This window comes from Drosophila bipectinata, chromosome 3R, assembly GCF_030179905.1.
Source record: "Drosophila bipectinata strain 14024-0381.07 chromosome 3R, DbipHiC1v2, whole genome shotgun sequence".
In the NCBI taxonomy this organism is placed as follows: domain Eukaryota; kingdom Metazoa; phylum Arthropoda; class Insecta; order Diptera; family Drosophilidae; genus Drosophila; species Drosophila bipectinata.
The window spans coordinates 12,670,030-12,688,422 of NC_091739.1; the positions used below are offsets into that span (position 1 = coordinate 12,670,030).

The 18,393-nt window shown below is 40.1% G+C and overlaps 1 protein-coding gene across 3 annotated transcripts in view; it reads left to right on the forward strand.

Annotated features, from left to right (window-relative positions):
- E2f1 (E2F transcription factor 1) overlaps positions 1–18,393 on the forward strand; it is a 35,249-nt gene that overhangs the window by 8,911 nt on the left and 7,945 nt on the right. Inside the window, exon 2 of one of the 3 annotated variants that reach the window (XM_017247822.3) lies at positions 4,474–4,501. The gene's annotated coding sequence lies outside the window, so the exon portion shown is untranslated. Of the gene's footprint in view, positions 1–4,473; positions 4,502–10,714; positions 10,769–14,392; positions 15,138–18,393 lie in introns of those variants that run through there. The other 2 variants (XM_017247825.3, XM_017247824.3) reach the window with 2 other exon arrangements.

Genomic DNA, 18,393 nt, shown 5'->3' on the forward strand with positions numbered 1-18,393 from the left:
TCTCCCCTTTAGCCCTCTCTCCCCCCCTACCCCCCTCGGGCAGTCTGGTGGCAATTACAGGCGAAATACGTTGCGGTTGCAATATTACACACATTTTTATGCGCTCTGGTTTATTATGCGGGTGATGCAGTATTTCTTGCCCCCACCACTTTGCAACCGTTTTGCCTGTCCCCACTTCTGACTCCTTTCTTCCTCCTTACGATGTTTTTTTTTTGTGCCTCAGCTCGTAATGTTCAACCATTTCCTTTGGTCCGTCGAAAATGCAACTCATATGCTTTGTTATTTTTACACATTTTATGGCTACATTTGTATATACAAGTGGCAGTAGATGGGGCATGCCACATAGATACTTTAATATCGTGATTTTGGATAAAATATTTATTATCTTAAAAATATTAAAACCACCTATGCAAATTATATAATTTTTTTCTTTAAATACTTTCAAACAATTTTAATAATTATATATATTTTTCTCTCAGTGCACTAAACGATGCAACGTCATCATCAGTCGGCGTTGTTGTTTTGGTTGTTGTTGCTGCTCTGCCGCTGTTTATTTATTACGAGAGAAGCGGCAGACGCGTCTGGCCCCTTAGCCTCTCCCCCTCCCCGCCTATAAGCCCCCCTGCGTTTGGGGTCCTGTATTGGGCTCAATTTTCAAACGATTTCAATGGAATTCTCGATGTGTGTGCAAACGAGGGAGCCAAGGATGTCCAGTGGGGAAGAGAGAAAGATGAATATGTAAGGGCCCAGACATGCATTTACGGCTCCTTCTTTTCTTCTTACACTGAGAGGAAACAGGGATTTAAACTATGCTTTTTTGAGAGATAAATAATAACCACAAATTTAAAAAAATTCAAGGCTTAATTTACATACATTTTTAATACGTTTTGTGAGTACTGCATAAACGCTTTTAGTAATAGTATTTATTTAAATGTTTAGAAGTTAGTCTATTTATTATTTCGTATTTAGTTTATGGTATTATATGGCTTTAGGAACTGTGGAACCTCTATCTTGCAATAGAATACTTTAATTTTATTGAAAGATTAGGAATTTGTTTATATCTTTATTTATTTCTTATGATTTAATGCATAATTGCCAACGTTTTTTTTGGGATATCTTAATCTTTAACCTTTGAGATATATAACCTCTTAAAATACTCTATTATATCTTAATAAAATTATGAATATTTTATTTATAAATATATTAACTTTTATCATCTCACATCTAATAAAAGCTTAAAAAATCACAACTTTTTGGGGAAATCTTTCTATAAGAAGTAGTGCTGTTATGTGGTTTTCTAGGAGCCTCTTTCTTATCCAAAAACTAAAATAAATAAATTTATTAAAGATGTATTAATATTTCATTTAATTTCAAGCCCTAACTCTAAAAATATTTCTTTAAAAGGTATCTCAACACCGAAACCATCTCCAGAACTACTTAATTTTTTAGTTCCTCGTGAATTAAACCTCTTTCGCAATGTTTTGTTTTGGTTTCAGACGCCGCTGGCGGTGGTCCCCCTTCCTTTCCTGGTTAAGATCCATGCTCCTCCGTATACTGCTTCTCTGAATCTGAATCTGGATTTCTTGTCTCGAATGCTGTTTGTTATTGTAGACCCTTTATTTTTGTTTTTGTTGTTGTGGGATGTTGTTTACGTTTTTGTGATGGTTGGGCCCTTTTCGAGTTGGCCGGCCCAAGAGCCAAAAGGCCTACAAGCCCCAACCACCTCTCCAAGCTGGTGAATGTTATCGTACGAAACTGGTTACCCGATGGGTTAGCTTTTTATTAAATACCAATTTATTGGTGCTATTTGCTTGGTGTTGAGAAAATACTGATACTATTCTATTAAAGGACTTAGATAAGGATATTTTTTAGCGCTTTTCGGGTAGAGTCCTAACCTTAAAAGTTGCTCCCTTTTGGCTAAAGCTATCTTCTTCTCCCTCAGCCTGTTATCTTTTTCTCATCTCTCTTTTGGGGTTCCACTCAAGTTTATTGCGGTTTCAGCTTTTGCCATGACTCTTCTTCTGGTTGGTTGTATTTTTGTGTTTTTTTTTTACAGCTATTGTTGCATTTGTCGCATTTCTGTGGTTTTTATACCCTTTCAGGGGGTAAGAGGGTTACAGAAAAACCAAAATATTAATTTCTTAATTAGTGTGGCCAAAGATAAGAATACTGTAAGTGCTAAAAAGCCACAGTGCGTATACTTAATATGGATTTTGGTACAAATTTGAGGAATCTTCTTGGGCGTAAGAACCAGAAATGGTATGATTTTATAAATATATTAAATTAGTTTAAATAAATAGTATTTTTTACAAATATTTCTTCACTTTCAGAGTGTATATCCCTAGTCGCTTCCCCACAGGACTCCCAAACCCTATGTCTTGTTTTTCTCGACTCGACGAATTCCTTTTCCCCCCAAAAGCAGGACACGCGTTGCGAGTGCAACTGGCAAGAAGCAACCGCAACAACAGCAACAAAAATAATGAATTCCTTCTTTGGGCTTTAACCTCAAATTGGCTTAACTTCATTTATTTCATTGCAATGCCGGGCCCGAGCTGGCCCGAGGGTTGGGGGGGCCAAAAACGGGTTAAGATAACACAACAAAAACAGGCAACACAAATTTTTCACTTTTGCGGTTTGCCGAATGGCGGGTGGGGTGGCTGGTGGTTGACACCCTCCATTTGGCCAAGTCGCGCGAGCCACAGTTAATCGCCTGAGCTTCTGGCCCGGCTAAGCCTGACAAACTGACACTCTCCCAAGTGGGGAGAAAGGGTGGGGGCAGAGCATTGCTTCTAAAGATTCTTTACATTGGAAGCCGAAGCCTACCTACATGTATAAGGATTCTCCACAATAAGCCATAATCCTTTTGGAGCTTGGAATTAAAAACTAAATATATTTTAAAGAAATAATATTTTTGGGTTTAAAGTTTAAAATTGAAGAGTCTGAGAGGCGGTCACGCAGATGGAAAGGAGTGAGAGATAACCTTGGGATCTCCAGACTGATCAATATTCCGCAATATAATTTCGTGGTCAGTCGGCGGTTACCACGATCGTGGCTTTCGGCAACTGAAATTACATCAAATTATGCCTGAAATTCAGGCTAAATATGTGGCGGCGAGGCTATATAATTCGTTCAACTCGAAAATGTCCGGGTCCATTGTGAGCTTATCGTCCAGCCAACTCGAACATCTCTCTACGCGTAGTTTTTATTTTATTTTTGGTTGGATTTCATGATTATTTTTTTTTTTTGCAGCAAAGGAGTCATGAGAATACCAACATACACATGAACGTCTGGCTGGAAACAAAACTGAGCCTGAAATATTTTCAACGCTCCAATGGCAAAAAGCCCGTCTCTCACATGCTCACACACACGAAATATATTTTATTGCATTTTAATGTGCCACTGAAATGGGATTTAATTGGCATTGTTGCGGTGCATATCGTGGAAACTACGGCTGCACATTGATTCCATGCACTACAGTAAACTACCTCTAATTATGGAATATGTTTTTAGGGGTTCTGTTTTCAGACACACCCATTAAAAAGTTCAGATATAGGGACTTTCTTTCTTTCCAAAAATCCTTAAATATTAAACGATATCCTTTCGCTGGTCCCACGGTCTTTTTGGACTAGACTTTGGACTAGTATGATCTCGATATGGTTATGGTTTGGGGTCTGGCAGCTGTCTGGTCGGGTTGTGTGGCGCTCCATTGGTCTCTTCCCTGGATTTGCTTTAATTAAATTCATTCTCACAGTGTGTGCAACATGTGGCCGAAGTTGGGAGTCAAAGTTGCCAGCGGAATGCAGCCGAGTCGGTGCGAGAAACTCCCCAGTCTAGGGTCGGCAGCCTCCTTAGTATCCAGTCTCCAGTATCCAGTCTCCCGGCTTCGATTCCTGCCGTCTATTGCTTGCGTCCCAAGTCGAGAGGACTCCTCCTTCGGTGTCTGGTTTTTATTTCCTACCTACACTATATACACTACACTCTCGGGGCCCTTTTCGTCGGGATCTTAGTCTTTCGGTTGGTCGGCTTGGTCGTCAGCAGCAAATCAGGTTTCGCCTGCCTCCACTGACAGACGCATAAATCGCTAAAGTTCTTTAAATGCCAGACCTCGCTGCCTCGCTGGAGAAAAACTCTTCTTATAAATGTTTCTCATATTTTTAACACCACAAACCAAAAAGCATCCAAACCGATCTCTGGGATGCGTTCAACTGCTCCTCAACTTTTCTGTTCTTCTGTTTGATTTGACAACTTTGTTGGCATTCTCCTCCATGTTTGTTGTTTGTTCATTTGTTCATTTGTGTGTTTGCCTGCGAACCTTTCCATTCCAGCCAAGTTTTCTGCTCCAAATCGGAGTAGACAGCTTTGGACCTTCATTTGTTGATTTAGGCTAGGGCCTTTGGCCAAGAGGTAGACTGGAATGCCTCTACAAACATATTATTAAAAGTTCTAATAATTTATTCTCTTCTTTCTTTTCAGATTGCTGCTTTTACTTGTTATATTGCTGGTAAGTTCCTTAAATGCAATTAGAAAAGGGGATATTCCTTATAAAGATCATCTATCAATGATAGAGCTTATCTCAGATCCGGATTTGTGTAATTCCCCTTAACAAATGTCCTGGTCCTGGGTAAACAAATTATTTAGGCTAAATTGTATGCAAATAAAAAGTTTCCTCACTTTCGATCGGCACTTAACCCATGATAGGGGTTAACCCACCCGACCCCGAGTCCACTGAACCGGCGGACAAGTCGACAGTCAAACAACTTGGAAGGACCACAAACAAACGAGAGAACAAGTTAGAAGGGAACTGGCGGACATCAAAAGACAAAACTTGTAAGTCCGCCAGCGAACAAGGATCGTCAAATGTCACACGGTTCACAGGAACTGGTTATCTTCCAACGAAGCTTACGAATCAATTTGAATTTTTCCGACTCGTGGAGGGGGGGTTTCACATATTTGTTTGACATTCACTTGACACCCCTGTCCGCTGTCCGCCAAATGCATATGTACATACATTTAAATGGAAAAGCGGACACGGAACTATGGGTTGTTAGGGACCATGTTGTCCCGAAAACCAAAAACCGAAATGCTAATTAATCCCACGGCTTTTCGGGGAGGGATTTAATCTTCCGCTCCAGTGATTTTCACACACAGTTACCTATCCCAGTAGCTATCCCAGTGATCCTCACCTTTTAACCCGCTCTGAATTTTACGATTTTCCAATCCCAGGCATGTAATTGCATATTGCATCAGTAATGCCCACCCTACTTTACTATTATTTTTAGGTAGGCGGCTGATATGTCGCCTTTTCCCGGTCGCTCTAATCTGTATTGATTTCGCACAGTTTCCCCTGATCTTGGGACGCAGGATGTGTTTACCAAGATTTTTCAAGATTTTCTTGACACGCGCGACACATCCTCTGCTGAACCTCAAAAGAAAAACAAGAGCAGTTACTCCGGTAATGGGAAATAAAAATAATAGTGACAGCTGTTTCTGGGCCTCCGGCCTGGGCCTATGTATGTACATTCCTCTGGATAAGGGGACCCGACTGATTAGTTGTAACCGAGCAACCCTCGCCCCTCGAATGCTCTAGTTTTAAGAGCCGGAAAGAGTATATCAGAGTTGCCTTAAAGTTTGTCATGTTTGTAGTTTGGTTTAGAGATCTAGAATAGAACAGTTCTTTTTGGAAGGGTACTCCCCCTTCGGTGAGACAGCTGCCTACTTGCTGCTATACTTTTTTTTTTTTGCAAACTGAAAAATTGTTCACCCTATTCGGGCCGGCCAGGGGTTGCTTTAGTTTAGTTTAATTATTGGCTCAGTGCCCTCCAATTTCCCGGTAGTGCTGTTGCTGCTGGTCACCCTTTTCAAAGGGGCCATCGACTCGAACCGGCACATGTCAATGGCACTGCCGTGGACTTTGGGCTTGGGCTCCCTCTGAAAGTACCAGCCCTTGCAGCACAGTGGCTTGGAAAAGGTCTTCCAAGGGTTGCAAGGTAAAGAAGCCTTTAGAAAATTCTAAAAATCTTCAATTCTGCTCCCTTTTAAAACCACTGTGTCTGGTATTCATTCTGTGGCATGTCTGCAACTTCAACTGCAACAGCAGCAACCACTTTCCGTTTCCTGTTGGAATTGCAGGAAACTCAACCGAAAAACAACAAAAATACAAATAGTACTAGATCCTTGAGTCCTTTTTGCCTGAAAAAAAAAATAAATAAAAACACTGTTGCATTTCGGCAACAATTACACAAAGAGGGCCAAGAGGGTATTACCAAAAATTTGCAAAAGAAAAAAATGATGAAAGACATGGCAGGGTAGTAGAAGGAGATGCGAAGATGGAAATACTGTGGAATGTGTATCTTAAAGATTTAAAAACTATATTTTATTTTTTCAATAAATATAGATAGATTATAAATATTTTATATAGATTATTTGTTCTAAAACCTAGATGCTAGTAGGAGATGCGAATATGGAAATACTGTGGAATGTGTATCTTATAGTTTTTTAAACTATAGCTTTTTCCTAAAATATTTTATTGACTATATAGATTCTTAGTTTTAGTTCTTAGAATTTTTCAAAAATATTATAAGACTTTTTAAGACATTTATCATACCCTCTGTAGGAAAGATATATGTAATTGGTTTACAGGACCTTCTGGAAGGATAAAAAGTGGTACATTTGCTGCAAGGTACCCCTTTAGCTCCTTCCCTCACCCTGCTCCACCCCTCGCCCATGTTGCACCCCTGGTTCGTTCCACTTTCCTAAATTCCAGCAACAGCCACTGTCTGAAGTGGCGGCTGGCAAGGAGGACGAGATGGCTGAGATGGAAGCGGAGGAGACTTCAGTTACTATGGAGGGTGATACTGGAGCTACTGCTACTTTGGCACTACGATTATTATTATTTTTTCTTTTTAAGGGTGCTTCTTCAGGCCATCTCGTTTGCTCATATAGGGTATAGGGCTTATACCCTATAGCCCTAGAGCTCCTTTTGCGCAAGGAGGAATACCAACCAGGTGTAAAGTGCGTGTGCCTCTCAATCCTCAACTACCTTTTTGCTTCCACATTCTCTACCTCTCCCTCTTCTTCTACCTTGTTTTCCAACTATTTTTCTTTTATTGTTTTGTTTTTTTTTTTTTTTCTTTGATATTTTTTTGTGGGACATCTGCCAGGACATTTGATTTCATTTGGTTTTTTGGCTCACTTCCGTTTAGAAGGATGGTATGGGGTTTTTTTGGGAAAGGAAGCTCCCACGCTTAGGATCTTGGAGCACTTGGAGCTTACTCCCCCACCTCCCCACATACAGTTCCGCCCGCAGGCTAATTGCAGTCTGTCTCACTCTCTCTCTCACTCTCTCTGCGTTTCGGCCAGTGTCCTTTCTCGGTCTGGTCCTGGGCTCAGTTGTTGCTTCATAGGAAACGCAACAACAAAGGCGCTGAAGATTACTGATCGAAAAATTTCCTGGAATTCTCTGAATGGGAAAAACAAAAGCACAGCGCTTTAGGAGCGAAAGAGATGGCTGCCGAGAAGGAGAAGGTAGAGATCGTCTACCTATGTGGTACATGCACTGGAAGAAAAATGGGTTAACTTAAGGTTATAGTTGAATATTGTTTTCAGAGATGTATTATTCTAAAGGGGTGTCCTTTTATAAGGAATAAAATATATTCTCTGATTTTTCTCTCAGTGTAGTCTCAACCTGAACCTGAATCTCAACCTGGGACATTTGAGGCCGCCGCTTCTCTTATGAATGTACTTGGTACTTGGCCCGAAGGTTTCTCAACAGGCAAAGGCGGCTTTTTGTCGCCGCCTGGCCGCCTTGGCCCGCTCGGCTCCTCCTCGTTATTGTTACTTAAAATAGCTGAAATGAACGAAACGAAGAAAACGTGCGCCGGTCCCGACCCAGCCAGCCCGACCCGGCAATATATCCCAAATTTGAAAACCGGTGTAGCCCCTGCCTGGGGTTTGGTTTTTGGGTCCAACACCAAGACCAGACCAGATTACTTCAGATCAGATCGGTAGGACCGGTGGCAAAGGTAGTCCAGGTAGTCACCTTAGCTTAGTACTTGCTAATGAAACTTTAAGACTAAGAATTAATTTTTAGGGTTTAAAAACCCATTAAAATAATAAAGAATGACCCCCTCCTTTAATCCTTTAAAGCTGAAATCTAAACAACAGATGTTGGAGTATCCTAGACAGCCACAAGTGGTAATACCAATTGATCGATACTTTTCCGCTAAGATCTTTCACACATCCCTCTACCCGGACTGTTCTTATACGATACTGGTTCCTTTAGGATCCTGTAAGGACTGCTGTGACCCCTTTGCGACGTCTGCCATCTGTAGGAATGTTTTGTAAGATCCTTGCAGCGTTTCTTTCCAACTCCCCTTTGCTTGAATGTGGCATGCGCTAAGAAGGTTTGTTTGCATATGTATGTGTCAGTGTGTGTGTGTGGCAGCAGTAGTCAAAGCCATAAAGCGACAGCTGCAAACTATTTTCCTTACTTACTATATATATATGTATGTATGTATGTACAGAGAAGAGCAATACGTCAGTCAGAGACCCTCTGTCAAACCTCATCGAACCCCCGAGTGCAACACGAACTCTCTTCTTGCCTCTCGCAACCTCACCTTTCCTCAGTGCAATGTCCTGGGCAGTCTGTACTGCTCCAGCAGGACCTCACTCTGTACAGTACTGGTTGGCAATTAATGTAATTTTTAATATTTTTTTTTTCGGGGGTTTTGGGGCTAGACAGGGCGGCAAGTTAATCTCCTGTCTCATATCCGCCAGAGTCTGTGTCTAAGGTGGGTTGAAAGGACACTTCTTTTATGGGGAGTGTTAACCATTACGATTTTAGAAAGCAATTATATATTTTTTTGAAAGGAAATGGTTTTGAAATGCTGTTATATCTTAAATCTAAGTACTTTTTAAGACAAAACTTTAAAGCTTAATATTCTCCTTCTTCCCAGGAGACGTGTCCTGTTCCCTATTATTAAGTCACTGCCGATCGTGCGATTGCGATTTCGATTCCCCGAATTTCCCTCACTTTCCTCTTCCGATGATGATTTCCGGTTGATTTGGACTTCTTTTGTTGGATTATTTGCATGACCATTAAAACGCGTCATGTTCCTTGTTTTGTTCTTCGGTTAACTTGTAGTCACTGTAGTAATTTATTGTGTGTCCGGAGTTCAATGGACCTATGGTCGAGTGTATGTAGACCTAGGCTAGCAATTAGCACCTGTCAACATCATTATGATCTTGATGATCGCGGTACAGAAGAGGCCCTCTCAGGTTTTCAGGTCAGGCAACTTTTTTCGTCTCAGTACCACGAGTCTACGATAATTGACTCTCACTTGAGATGGTTTCTAAGAAAAATGTATATAGTTTTGATGGAAATAGAGGTCTACTTTGAAAATGGGTTATGGAACAAAGGTTTCAGCGCCCATAAGTAGGCAATATATTTTTTAAAAGAGCTTTAACTATAAAATTTTTGTAGTTTTGAAGAAATGTAACTCTTTTTAGAAGTATCTGCGCCCATAAGCAGGCAATAGAAATTATTAAAAAGCCCTAACTGCTAGGATATCCCTCCTAAACCCTAAAAACCCTTCTTACCAAGTCCTTCATTCTATTTCCTGGTTTTCGGCAGTTCGGTCATTTAGTCAATCAAGGATTTTGGAACAAAAGGCCCTAAAAATCCTCGTCCAGACAGACGTCTATTGTTTGGAAGTCCGGGCCACCTCGGTGAAAAGCTTTCCTCTCTCTCCTCCCCTTGACGTGGAGGAGAGGTTCTCCTTTTGCTCTCAGTTGGTCTGAATGCATTATCCTCCCTTATGCTTTTTGTTACCCTCCCTCCTCCTGGTCCCTGTCGCTGCCGTTTGCTGCTGCATTCCTTCTCTCCATACGCCCCGTTACGAATTCTCCGTCTCATTCCCTTACGCACTCGCACACATGATCGTTCCTGCCCTGCCCTGCCCTGCAATTGCATTCCTGTTTTCTCGGCGCTCTCCTCTCTTTCTCTGCTTCCTCTTCTTCCTTTTCTCTCGGCTTAGTTTTTTTTTTTTTGGAATTTGGTTTTGTGGCGAGACAAGAAGTACGCAACATTTACGAATCGAACGCAGCAGAAAGTGGAAGTGATCAGCGGATCTCCCGGATCTTTCAGATCGATATTTCGTTATTTCGCGCGTTATTTGTTAATATCTTGTTATTGTTAAAAATTATCGTTAACAATAATACACAACTGCAACTACGCCAAGTGAAATTGTTAAAAGTATCTGCAAGATACAACCGACATCCGCTTACAAAGTGATCTGTTATTCCCAAAAAAAAAAAGAAAACCCATAAAAACAAAATCTACACTATGGATTTCAAGGATACAAGTCTAAAAAAGCAACAAATCATGACTGTTATATGACAAAAACAAATAAAAACATAAAAATTATCTAAATTTTTGCAATAATTAAAATTCTTTCAAGTTTTCTTCTATTTTTTCTATTTTGTTATTTATTATTAAAAGTTTCGTGTTAAACAAGTTCTTTTTCAAAATCTCATTATTATTAAGTGTTCTATTCCAAAATTGTTGTATTTTAATTCTTAAATTACTTTCTAAATTTTATTAAAAAAAAGCCAAATTCTTTTAAAGCCAATTAACGCTTAATTATTTATTATAAATTATTTTACACGTTGAATTAAGTTTTTATATTTAAATTTTAAACAAAATACAAAAATTACACTATCTGGTACTTTGGATTACATCTTATAACTGCTCGATCAAGGCGTTAATTGTGTAAGTATTGTTATTGAAGAAATAAAGAATCTTTCTTGTCTGCTCTGTGGGTTTATTTAATATCTTATCACCTTTTAAAGATGTTCTTCTTTTTACTTCTGAGTAGATGTATAATTAAAAATTAATAGGAATTCCATTTTGTTGCAAGAGCGACAGAGCAGGATAGAGAAAAGTTCAATGAACGTGTTTTGAGAGAGCTAGCCAACATTAAAAACCCAAAAAAAAACCCAGATTGTCTAACCATATAAAATGTATCTGGCTGTCAGAGTATCTGTGAGTTTGTTGGGCAATCTCGCGGTACTCGCGCAGTTAGGGCGGACAGGTAGTAGTCCACTTCTAGGTACTTCTCTCGCACGTCTCAATGTGACTGGTAATTCGTAAGCATTGTCTTAACATTCTGTGGTAGTTTTCCAAACACAAGCACTGCCTATAAATAGAGTCAATTGATAGAATATGGTATTTATGGCAATTTCTTCTCAATTACCGCATTAATGTAGCACTTTAATAGCCTCCCTTCGGATGTCTATAGCCATAATTACGATTCAAATCAAATTAATTTGCAATTCGTGTGGAAAACTAGACCAGACCTGGTGGGTCCTGGCAGTGGGTGGTGAAAAGTACCACTCCAGCCCAGACACAAGCAATTTCGTTGAAAGGCAGGAGATGCCACAAGGTGTTCAATAAAGGTTACTAGCTGCCAGAGGCAAGACGGAAGTCAGGATGAGAAGCAATCAAATTTTAAAGAAATTATGAGAGACTTTAGACTTCGATTTTAGATTTTTTAAGAAAAAATTTTATTTTTTAGGTTAGAATAGTAGCTTCTCTGCTTTCATTTATAATATTTCTTATATCAAAATATATTATTTATTTTTTTAATTTTCTTTAAGTGCGTTTTGTAAGCTGGCTCTGTAATAAAAAATAATAAAAAAAAACTCCCCTCTTTGGCTCTCAAGAGCCCTGACTGACATTCTGTCAAACAGGCGGCGACGTCAACGTCAACATTCGTCTCTGCCTCTGCCACCTAGTCCCCCTCCACCTCCCCCTCCCCCTTCCCACCCCTCTTTGTTTCACTTTTATTTTCAAATTTGAATATCGCGCCATGGCTTGAGATTCTCAAGTAGTTTCCTTGCTGATTGCATTCCATGCCGGCGTCGTGGTTTCCTCTCCAGCCCTGCCCTCTCTCTCTCTCTCTCTGTCTTTCCCAAGCAACTCTCTTTCATTTCCCATATGTCTGGCTCCTTGGTGGCTATCAGGGGGTGGCGGTGTTGGGTTGGGGGGGGGGGGGGGGGGGGGGTACTATACTATATAGGATATAAGCTGGGCAAGGCTGCAAACATATTTTTGCACCCCAACACTAGAGGCAAAGGGGTTGCTCTGTTGATGCTCTGACGTTGATGGGAAGAATTGGGAAAAAGGAGAGAGGATATGGAGGATGCAAGGAGGCTACGGAGGAGCAGGGAATCATGATGAATGCTTGACGCAATTCCTTTGGGCTCTCAGACTTGAAACGCTGCCGGCTAAATGCGTCTGGGTTGGAAATTAACAAAAAGGATACGAGGTCGGAGGGCAGGATGCTTCGGATTTTTATTGAATTTTCGGGAATTATATTTCCTTACTTAGTAAGACTCACTAACCACTTGTAGAGCTCTCTAAACACACCTACTATATTGCAAAAATGTCCAAAACAAGTGTCTAAGCCTTATTTGGCCAAATGAGTTCAATGATCCAAGATCCAAAAACAAAAAAAACATAACATCTGCTCAAATATGTACCCAACGCGCTTGTGTTAATCGGTATCTATGCCACCACATTGTCCAACCCAACTCCTCCAACTCCAACCCTGTCTACAATATACGATATGACATACGGGAAAAAATCAAGCAAATTATGGTAAATACGCCTCTGGATAACTCACGCCCCAGAGAAACGGATACACAGATACACACACACACACACTCTTGCAGAAACCACGCACGCATTTCCAGTTAATTAAAAGTATTTATGACACTGCGCCCATAAAAAATGTCTTCCAAAGTACAAAAGTCCACCCAAGGATCGTGGGAAGTTCCCCCGGTTCCTACTACTAGAGAACAAAAAAAAAAAAAATGTTGCAAAAAAAAAGAAGGAAAAAAAAAATCAAGCATAGAGATACTCTAATTGCATATGCCGGAGAATCGGAGAATCGTAGAATCGGGGAGGGGGTAGGCCAAAGTTCTTCTCAGTGTCTGAGAGGGGTGAGTCTCCTTAGCTTGGTGGTGGTGTCTGGTCTGGTTTATGGGAAATGTAAAAAAAAATATCACACTCACGGGCGGCCTCCTCTTCTCACACAAATCTCCACAAAAAAAAATCTTAAGGATGCAGCACAGCCTCAAGAGGAACCCAAAAAATTGCACAAAAAAAAATTAATAGAAATTGAAAAAACAGGAAAGCAGATTACATTTTATCTGAGGTGGGGTGATGGCTGAGACACAGTCTGATATGAGTGGTAGAATTTGTGGGAAAGATCGGAGATATTTCTGAGATACTTTTGTATCTACAGGGATTGGAAAAGAGATGAAAGATTGTTTTTTGATTAAAAACGTAATGGGGTTAAGCGCTGTTTTAATAAATAAAACAAAAGTCTACAGTATGAGGCAGTTTCTGACTATTTAAATATTTAAACAAGTTGCTGTTAACCTATTTAAAAAAAAAAAAAATAATAAATCTTCAATAAAAAGTTCTAAATTTTAATCATAAATAAGGCTTATCATTTTGTAAAAATTTTAATTTTATCGCGTTTTGAAATTTTCTAAGAAAGAGCCCCTGGGAGCTCGATACCATAGCCTACGTTATTCCCCAGGCTTGCCATATCAATAAAGTTGATAATAATTACAAGAAAAATGGCAATAATTATTTTGAAATACACTTGGAAATAAACTAAATGCTTACTTTTATTAAATAAACCATATACACATAAAAGTAGAGTATTTGTAAGCGAAAATTAAGTCTGGAGGGGATGGTGCTCTGCTGCCTCTTGTAGCCTCTGTCGCGGTTTCTCTGCTTCTGCTAACGTCGCTGCCGTTGTGGGTGCGGTAACAGCGACGTCGACCACTTCCGTCTGAGAGAATTGTAGCCGGCAAATTTTTGAGCCGAGAGTGATGGGGGCCGATAGCCCTCTCCCACTCAAAAGCCGCGTGTAGGGGTCTGCAAAAGCTATCCCCCAAGGGGGCTCTTAACAAAATGAAAATTACTCAAATAATTTAGTGGCAAGCAAAAGCTTTTTTTTTCAGTGCACAACCGGTCTTTTTCATTCAAACTACGTTCCACTCTCAGCTCCCACTCTCAATCAGCTGCTCTGCTGCCGGCAATTCGCCGCGGCGAATACTCTCTCAGCTGGCCGGCCCCGGCAATCCGGTCATTTGTCGCTCGCAGCTCCGTTCCGCCGGTCGCGTCGTATTGTCGCTCGCGACAAAAATCCGCCACACACACGTGTGTCAGCTGAAAAACGAAACGTAATAAGTCGCGGAAAGAATTTAATTTTAGTATAAACTTAATTGATAAGCTGAGTACAAGACTGAAGTGACGTTAAGGAAGGGCAGCAGCAACAACAACAACTACAACAAGGTGTGCATCGTCTCCGCTGTTAAGAATAATTGATTACGTTATAAGCTTACGATTTCTCTGGTTTAACGTAATCTGCCCACTTTACGCTGACTCTCTCTCTCTCCCGGCGACTCCCTCGCGTTTTTCTCCGGCAAAGAGTAGCTCTGCCTCGGCCAACGCCGACTGCGCGACAGCGACTGCGACGTCGAAGTCAACTCCAAAAAGACACGGCAAAATACAAAATATAGCTAGCTTGCGGCCCAAGAAGTTTTGTAGTTCGCTTTTCATCGCTCGTCCGCAAAAATGTAAAAACGTCGTGTGTGTGTGGAAAATGGAAAACTGAGCTCCAATAAAACACCAAAAGACTGCCACTGCTGCAAAACTCCGAAAACCGAGCGGACGACACGGACTCTGAAAAAATAAAAAAAAAAAAAGTGCGAGGCGCGCGTGTAACAATTATGTGATATCTACAACAAAAACAACCAATGCTCGAACTGCTGACGTCACGCACAGAATATAATAGAATAGTACATATAGAAGAAATCTTAAAAAAATAAATGCCCAATGTTCCCACAGACTGAATACAAGCAGAGCAGTATATAGAGGCGATAATAGTTATATAAAAAAAGAAATACATAAGTAATAAAAAGACTCCCCCCCCTCCTCTACAGTAAAACGTGTGTGATATTCAATGAGCAAGAGGAAGCAGAGCTAATTGTTATTGTTGCGTGTGTGATATATCAGCGAGTAAGAAGCGACACAATATTTCCAAAATTCCAATCTATAGGTGCGTTTTTTGAAAACCCATTAATCATTATGGTTTAAAACCCGCTAATAACTTTTAAAAACTGATACCGGCTAGCCACCACCACTACCCCACTCATTCATGATCCCATTTCTAGAACAATAAGTATTTTTTTCGAGCAACAGATAACGTTACTTTCAAGTGAGTTTTCATCATATTTTAGGGTTTTATTTGTGTTTGCTCGATCGGCGGCTACTCTTTTTTTTTCATTTTATGGCGCCCTTAGATTAAGGTGGACTTTTATTTACCAGAGGTGACTGGGAAGTGATTTTGTTGCTAATTTGGTGTATTTTAACACTCGATCTATCTGTGCAAACAATATATACCTAATCGCGGTATGTGGCAAACAACAAACCACTATATAGCCATACTATATACAATAAATGGCCTCTGTTATCAGGCCTTTTTATTTATTTTTTTTTCGATTCAGTGAGAAATGCGTCATCGTTGGGAATATGGACAAGCCAAGCCGTGCCGCGCCAAGTCCAGTATATTATGCACATTATGTATTCTAAGGGCGGGGGAGTTCCCCGAATTTTCCCGTTAGCCGGCATTGAATTTCCACACCCACACACTACACACGAAAAAGTTTCCTTCCCCTATATGTGTGTGTTTTGTCTTTTTGTTTGCAATTTTCTGTGGGCGAAATATTTTGCGACGCATTTTGTGCGCCTCTCCCTGGATATAAAGCTCCCTTCTCTCACACTCTCTCGTTTCTCTCAGTCGGCTTTTATTTTTTTTTCTCCACCGTCGAGCGACCCATCCAGTTGGCAATTATTTTTGGCTTTCTCAATCGAAGCACGAAGGCGAGGCTTATAACAGTGTAATGTTAAGTGGGCATTTTTGTATTGTATTTGTATTTTACTATTTCTTTCTACGTGTCTTTTACTTTTCCTCTTTTTTCTAGTTTCTTGTGTTTGCAGTCGTGTGCAAATTAGATATCACTGGCTGATTGGCGTTTTTGGGTTAAGCCTCGAATGTTTAGTGGGCAAACAACAGTAAGAAGCTTTGGCGCGAATGTAATTGGCTTAAAAAAATTAAGAAAGCAGAGACAAAACCTGATCCGGGCCATATTTTGGGGGACCAGTAATTATCGAAAAAGCCCACCGGCTAGATCCCCCCATGTGGATTCTGTCTACGAGTAACAGCTGTTACCTCAGGCCGGCTTTTACTCTCTTGCTTGTTGGCATCTCAATCGCTGTCTCGCTTACTCTCTCCCCCAAAATTCATGTCCTCTTTGCTTTTATTTTTTTTTCAAATTGCAATTGTTGTTGCCTTAACACCTTTGTATTTATTTCATTTGTCCCACCCGCCCCTCTTTCCACATTTCTACTGCGCATGCAAAATCATGTGCAAAAAGAAAGCGAAATTTTTAGTATTAAGCTTGTGTGGGTGTGTGAGTGGGGTGTGCCTGAGCATGAGTGTGCATGTGCTCAAATATTAAATGCATAATTAAAAGCATGTAAATGCATGACTTTATAATTAATAACGGTAAATTGGCATGTTAGAGAATTACAGTTATGCTGCAAGAGTAATAGAGGCAATTAAGAGGGGATTGAATTTGTATCTTTGGGGAGTATACAATTCAATTAAAGGTTTTAGGCTTTTAATATTAAATTAGAGAGTAAGTTGTGTAATTCAACCTGCCACCTCTGAAAACCTTTCCTTCTCGTTGCTTACCTTTACTAATTTGAAATTAAAGACAGCCGGGTAGGGGGGCAATCGCTATCAAAAGTCACCGCATTGCGTGCCTTGAGTCGCTTGGCTGCCTACCCACTCCCCACCCCACCCACTCACACCGCTTTTCCTCACGAACCCCCTTGAAATTATTTACTTGGCCTCTACATTATGTGTATTCTCTGGCCTTTTCCTTTATCAGTCATACGAAATTGTAGAACGAAAAGCAAAGAAAAGCTATTCTAGCTAATGCTGCTGCCGATGCGCTGCGCGCTGTTGCCTCGAATGTTGATTGAAATGAGAGAGATGGGAAATATACGTACGTACAACACATACTTGTGGAATAAACAACTTGTTATTTATTTGCGGTGTAGGCCACATTTTCCACGATTTTTCTTGTTTTCCTATTTTGATGTTTATTTCCCTGTTTGCATAATGTTATTTTTTTTCCTCTTCTTCTCTTACCAGTTGCTGTTATTTGTTTTTTTTTTTTTATGTGATGACCGACAAGTGCACTTAGAAGTTGTTATTAAATAGATACAAGATACAAGATACTTTCTTTTCAAGATATAGATTTCTACTTCAGGGCTTAAGTTAAATTACTAACTGGTTTTTAATTAAATTCTTTATTGTATCTCAAGATCACCTTTACTCCTTCCCCCCTCAGTATATTTCTTGTTAAATTTTGTTGTTTTTCTGTATTTTTGGTAATCTTATACTCTCTACTGTAATTTTAGATGCCAAATCTCTGATAATATTTCCAGCTACTTGTTCGCTTTTTTGCGTGCCGATCAAAAGAAATTTAAATTGGAAATTTCAATCGGCCAGACCTACCTGGTATTCCCCTACTACTGCTCTCCTTCTCTTTTGTCCGGCCCCCATATTTCTGCACTTTAAAGTTTTTTTTTAAGAGAGCGGTAGAGAGAGAGTATATGATTGATTTCCTTGTATGGGACTTGAATTACCTGAGCTCGTTCGCCTGTAAGCAGATACCGTTTTTATTTTTTATTATTCATGTTGTTTTTTTTCGAAAAACACATACTAACGCATTAACACACGCTTGAAAAATCAGTGCAAAGCTTTGGGGCTAATGGGGATGCTACAAAAAAGGGTGAAAAAAAACGAAGAGGAGTTGGGTTGCCGCCAACGCTGTCTGCAATTTAGTGGAAGCGAGATGGCTTATAAGGAAAGGGAGATAGATAGAAAGGTCTAAAGCTGGCACAGTGGGCATGTTTTGTTTAAAATCTAATGCAAATTTAAGTTAAAATAAAATGGTATTTTTAAATATTTCTGGACCTTTGTTATAACTGTTGTTAGTTGTTATAAAATCCGGTGGATTTCCATAAGACCTTTTTTTCGCCTTTGAAGGCCACTGTGCAACATCAATTTCGTTGGTCTGTCTACCTGTCCACCGCTCTGGCTTCCATATCTTGAAAATGTCAGCAAATTCCATGTGACTTTTAAGCCGTCTTTGGTTTCTTTTTACTTTCTGGCATTTAGTTTCGCAATCTTTCATTCAGCTTTTTCGACTACTTGCTGTAAGAACCACTATCTGGAGTTA